The following is a 7003-nucleotide window of genomic DNA, read 5'->3' as shown; positions in this document are numbered from 1 at the left end:
CCGTAACTAAAAATCTTTGTACTCTATAAAATATCTGATTATTTGATCTACATATGTCCAATAAATATGAAAAAACGAATTTTTTTACATTTTTATTGAGAGTCCATAACCGCTGGACCTGCCTAACGGATAAGCATTGGTACGGAACCCATAGGAATGTAAACAAAATTTATACTTATTGTTAAAATCTCTATAAAATATCTGATAATTTGATGTGCATGTGTCTAATGATCATTTTTGACCGCCAAATGGCATTTTTTTACTTTTTTCACTAGATCCGCTAAACCTGCCTTCATAAAAATTTAATCAGTTTTTCATCTTGTCAATATAAGTAAAATGTTTTTTGAATTATCAAAATCGGACGCTCCGTTCTCTTAAAAACTATGTTACCGTTTTTTGGACTTTTTGCCCCGTATCTTTGGAACAGCTAGACCTGCCTTTGCCAAAAACTAATCAGCAGGTCTCCTTATCAATGCGAATCGAATGTTTTTTGAATTATTCAAATCGGTTGATCCGTGTTCCCGAAACCGTCGACGAAAATTTGTATCCGCACACACATACACATTCATCCACTTTTTCTAAGGTATGCCCAAATGTTCAGAAACCTTTAAAACTTAAAGACATATAAAAATTTTCATTCTCGATTTTTTTGCGATTACTATAACTTACCTTACGGGAAGTTCATAAAAACTAATTATTTTTTGTTTATTTTTTATTGTCATTTTAAAAATGTTGTGCTATTTTCGAGAATAGTATTCTGGAAAGATATGTACGCGCCCCACAGGTTGGAAACCGCTGGTCAAGTGGATCTGAGGTGGGTGATTTTGTTAAAAACTTTCAACATCAAAAACTGGAGCTTTTCGAAGAAAAATATAATACTGGGTCATGTTTTGGACATCCAGGTTTAAGTTAGGATAATCCTGGTTTAATATGGTAATTTAGAAATTAATTTATAGAAAAGCTTTATGTGTACGTATAAATATATATATACATATATATATATATACTTATATATTTAAATAAATTTATTTGGCAATAACTCAAGTCAATAAAATTTCAACCTGACAGATTTAATTAAGTGACGAAGTCGAAAACTTTAAAGGTGCTTAAAGGTGCCTGGAGGTTCCTAAAGGTGCTTTTAATACTAAATAACACCAGGACAGGTTCGAATTAAATATATATATATATATATATATATATATACATATATACGATATTTGAATTTGTAGTAGCTTTGATTAGTAAAAGAAAATCCATGAAGCTTACATTTTTTATTTAAATATCTGAATATCATTTTTTATTAATCATGTCTTTTTACTTAACTTTTATGCAACTTGCCTTAAGGCAATAAGCCACTTACACCTAGCTATTAAGTATTTATTACAATTTCCATATATATATATATATATATATATATATATATGCGTTGAAACATAAGATTTCATGCCGTTAACTCGCGCCGCAAAGTACTGACTCTTTGTTAATATAGATGCAAATTTAGCACCTTAGGAAATTGATAAAATTGTTCTCGGGCATCCAAATAAAGTTCGAAACGTTTATTTTTTGGAACCCCTGATCCTTTGACGGTAGGGGTCAATAATTATACATCAATACCAACCAGCTTTTTTCCTTAGAAACCAAAAGTGATAAAAGGAAAACGAGACTGAAATGGATACATTTATACACATCAATGTGATCTTATTATGAGAAGACAAAACTGAAATGGATGAATTGAGTAGTCTATGTATATGTATATGTACGAGTATATATTAGGGTGGTCCTTAATATGGACATTTTCGAATTTCCTTGCTCCCAAGGGCTCAAATGATTCCAAATTGATGGAAATAGCATAAAAAAATTTTCAAAAAATGTGCAGAGGGTCGAATTTTCAATAAAAAATGTCACGAATTTTCACTTTTAATTCATTTGTCGCTAAGTTATACCTAAAAAATTTTTCTTTAATTTTCAAAATTTTTTCCATGCTATTTCCATACAAAGTTTGATCGAATTGCGCATTATCTAAAAGTTAATATTAAAAGCTGAAACTTTCAGAGAATTGTTTTTTATCAATTTGGAACCATTTGAGCCCTTGGGAGCAAGAAAATTCGCAAATGTCCATATTAAAGATCACCCTAGTGTATATATATATATATATATATATATTGAATGGTAGAGTCTTGGATTTGTGTATATTTTGTAGAGTTTCGAACAAGAATCCAAAAATAATACAAAATAAAAACAAGAAAAGTTTTTAAAAAAAACAATTTCTTTATTTAATTATTTGTTTATTGTCGACGTTTCGGAACTAGGTACGTTCCATCTTCAGGACATCTGTCAAGAAACATGATCTTGATGAGATTTTAGCAAACAATATGTTTAGGAAAAGAAAATAGATTTTTCTTAAATAATGAATTAAATTGTAAAAAATATAATAATGTACAGAAATATGATAATATGTTCAAAATAAAAATGATAAAAATAAATGAGTGGATTATCAGAACAGGATATTAAACATAATAGAAATTTTTTTTGAAAGTTATGGAAATTTTTTAAGAAAAGGTTAATGACAAAGTTGAATTAATTACCTGTATGTTTGAATATTTGTTAGCACTTTTTCACTAAACAAGCTTTTTTAACAAAAATGATTTTGTGAGTTAATTTTCCGCCGAATAATTAGATTTTGTAAATCAAAATTACTAAAAAATTTGTCTTTTTTAAGAGAAAGAGAAGAAATATTATCATATTTCTGTACATTATTATATTTTTTACAATTTAATTCATTATTTAAGAAAAATCTATTTTCTTTTCCTAAACATATTGTTTGCTAAAATCTCATCAAGATCATGTTTCTTGACAGATGTCCTGAAGATGGAACGTACCTAGTTCCGAAACGTCGACAATAAACAAATAATTAAATAAAGAAATTGTTTTTTTAAAAACTTTTCTTGTTTTTATTTTGTATTATTTTTGGATTCTTGTTCGAAACTCTACAATATATATATATATATATATATATATATATATATATATATATATATATATATATATATATATATATTCTTTTATCCCTGTGTTCGAAAATAAAATCTTGTCAGCAATAAATTTCGCAAAGGATTTTCCAATACTTCTTCAGCTCTTTCGATTTTTTCATCTTGTGTTAAGAAGAAGTTAAGAAGGATCATTACAAGTCATTATTCGTTTTATTTATTTATTTATTTATTTCCATTTTGCCATTTCGTATTTCTCTGAAGGCTCTGATAGGCCATTAAAATCAACACGATGATGATCGTAAAGAACTTGGCTGGGATTGAAGATGGTGCAACTCCTGAATCGATGAAGATATTTGGAAAATTCTAATGGAAAATGAAAATATAGAGTTTTAGCTTTGTTTTATCTAGAGATAATATTGTTTTATCTGTACTAATTTGCAAGTAAACAATATGCAAACGAAAAACTAACTAACAAACGTGTATTTACCTTATACAGAACTCTGCTGAGGTTGAAGATTGTGTATCTTGTGAATGGGTAAAGATGTTTAGAAAATTCTGATGCAAAATGAATATATAGAGTTCAAACTTTGTTTTGACTGTAAATAATATAGTCCTAGGTGTACTAATTTGGAAGTAACCGATATGCAAAAAAATCTAACAAACGTTTTGTTACCTTATAAAAAACTCCTCTCAGATTGAAGACAGTGCATCTCCTGAATGGATGAAGATATTTAGGAAATTTTGATACAAGATGAAAATATAGAGTTATAGCTTTGTTTTGCCTAAAGATAATATAGTACTAGCTATTCCAATTTAGGAGTAAATGATATAAAAAATAATTAACGAACGTGTAGTTACCTTATAAAAAACTTGGCTGAGATTGAAGATGGTGGACTCCTGAATGGATGAAGATATTTAGAGAATTTTGATGCACGATAAACACTTTTAGTTTTATCTTAGTTTTGTCTGAAGATAATATAGTTTTATCTGTACAAATTTGGAAGTTAACAATATGCAAAGAAAAATCTGTCGAACGTGTAGTTACCTAATAAAAAACTTGGCTGTGATTGAAGATGGTGCATCTCCTGAATGGATGAAGATATTTCGGAAATTGTGATGCCAAATGAAAACTCATAGTTTTATCTTAGTTTTTTTCTGAAGATAATACAGTTTTATCTGTATTAATTTCGGAGTAAACAATATGAGAAAAAAACTTACGAACGTGTAATTACCTTATAAAGAACTCGGCTGGGATTGAGGGTAGTGTGTCTTCTGCAGGGAAGTAAGGAAATATTCGAAAAATTTGGATGCCAAATAAAAATAAGGGGTTTTATCTTAGTTTTGCCTAAAGATAATATAGTCTTAGCTGTACCAATTTAGAAGTAAACGATATGCAAAAAAAAACTAACAAACGTGTATTTACCTTCTAAAGAACTTAACTGAGATTGAAGATAATGCATCTTCTGAATGGAGATAGATATTTGGAAACTTCTGATGCACTATGAAAACTTATAGTTTTATCTGCAGATAATACAGCTTTATCTGTACCAATTTGGGAATAAATGATATGAGCAAAAAAAAACTTACGAACGTGTAATTACCTTATAAAGAACTTGGCTGAGATTGAAGATAGTGTATCTCCTGAATGGATAAATATATTTAGAAAATATTGATGTAATTGAAAACCTATATTTGTATCTTAGTTTTGTCTAGAGATAATATAGTCCTAGCTGCACTAATTTGGAAGTAAACGATATGAAAGAAAAAACTAACGAACATGTAGTTACCTTATAAAGAACTCAGCTGAGATTGAAGATGTTGCATCTCCTGAATGGATGAAGATATTTAGGAAATATTGATCTAAGATGAAAACTTATGGTTTTATCTTAGTTTTGCCTGAAGATAGTATAGTCCTAGCAGTTCCAATTTGGGAGTAAACGATATGAGAAAAATACAACTAACGAACGTGTAGTTACCTTATAAGGAACTTGGCTGAGATTGAAGAAGGTGTATCTCTTGAATGGATGAAGATATTTAAGAAAATTTGATGTAGCTAAAAAAATTACAGTTTTAGCTTTATTTTGTTTTAAGATTATACAGTTCTAGATTTGTTAGTTTTGGAGTAAGCGATATACAAAAAGTTACAAACGTGCAATTCCCTCATTCAATACCAAAATTTGCCAAAAGGTGAATATCTCACAAATGAAATAACCGATTTGAAAAATATGAAATAAAAAATAAAATTAAGACTTTTAGATATATTTATTTCTTAAACATCAACATTCTTGCTTTATGAGTTTTCACAACATAGTTATGCCAAAAAGCATGAGTTCCTCAGAAGATTTTGCATAATTGCAAATTCTCGTTTAAAATTGGTATGTTACGGGCCTATATTCGTATGAACTGGTAGTAACAAACTGTCAAATAGCTATGCTTTTCTTGGGCTAGTAGGAGTTTCACTTATAAAATCTAACTTCACGTATGTGTTATCAAAAAGACGCACTTGTGATAAGATTGTAGATTAGATGCAAAAGTGTCCTAAGATCATACAAGTATAGACGTATACAAGATTTTAAGTAATTCAAAAAAAAAATATTATATATTAAAATGAAATTGAGTCTGGAATCTTAGCTACAATTTATTTTTTTAATTTTGCCAATCTATTTATTATTTTAAGAGACTCAAAAATTATTTTTATATAGGTACACTAAAACTATTTTTGTTTGTGGAACACTAAATTAATTTTACAAAATTAACTACAAATTAGTTTTCTGATTTTAAGTATCAATTTATTGTTTAAGAAAATACAAACCATTTTGTACTAAAATGACACCCAAAAACAGACAAAAATATAATCACTTTTTAGTTCTGTATAACTTCGACTCCAAATGCACCACATATATAGTATCCTAGACAAAATAACGTCCAAATGTCTAATATTTAAAACAAACCCAAAAAAAACTCAAAAACATCAAACATTTCGAAAAATATTCATCATTTCATAAAAAAACAACACCTTCAAAACACCCTTGCTCTTTATCCTATCCATTATCGTTATCACGGTACGGAACCCACTCGAAATAAACCAAAACACTTGTCAGCTATTTTTTTATTTTTTTTTAAAAGTGTTTTATATGTTTAAAAGCGTTTTTTAAAACGTTTATTACATACTAAATGCGTTTTAAGAGGCGCCTAGTCGGTTTAAAAATATATCACTTAGAAGTCTTCAAAAAAAAAAAATAGAAAAAAGTAAATGAATGAGCTTATATATTATGGTTGAGTTAAAAAACACATGTTTTGGGAAATGATATATTTATATACACATTTATATAAATAGACATATGTATATGCATAAATATATGTATATATATTTATTAATGTTTATAATAAATTTTATCAAGAAATTCGCCAATAAAGATCGCTCAATAAAGGTGATTTCAATTAAAATGCACCTGTATATGTTTATATATATATAATATATATATATTTAGTTTATATATATATATATATATATATATATATATATATATAATTTGAATATATATATAAAAGTAATCAGTGTTGAGAATATACAGTAGCTAACAAGCTGCAAGACAACATACCATTCTTTAAAAAAGCAGGACCGAATTACAAAAGTAAAAAAATAAATATTCACTGAAACTTTATTTTTTTGTTAAGAATTTGCAGTCGTATAAAATTGTGGTATTTAAAAAAGTCATCGAAAATTTAATTTTGAGCAAATTGTGTAAAGATGGTTCATAACTAAATGTTATAGTTTAGACGCAATAGTTAAAAAACTAGCAAAATATACCATGCTCAGATAGTAAAGATTTAACAATTTTGTTTGTGATTTTAGTTAGAAAAAAATTCTTGTAAAATTTCTTGTAATATGAGTAATAGTACTTTCAATTTTGTACAAATTCCAAAACTAGGGGAAAGTCCCGTAACGCCGGACGGCAGCAAGCACCGGACACTCTATTTAACACGTATTATTTAAGCAAAGTATAAATCTT

This window comes from Ctenocephalides felis, unplaced genomic scaffold (genome assembly GCF_003426905.1).
Source record: "Ctenocephalides felis isolate EL2017-DRISC unplaced genomic scaffold, ASM342690v1 CF-g0.4_SCAFFOLD_00845, whole genome shotgun sequence".
Lineage (NCBI taxonomy): Eukaryota > Metazoa > Arthropoda > Insecta > Siphonaptera > Pulicidae > Ctenocephalides > Ctenocephalides felis.
The sequence above is the reverse complement of the archived record's forward strand: the minus strand, read 5'-3'. Positions refer to the sequence as shown.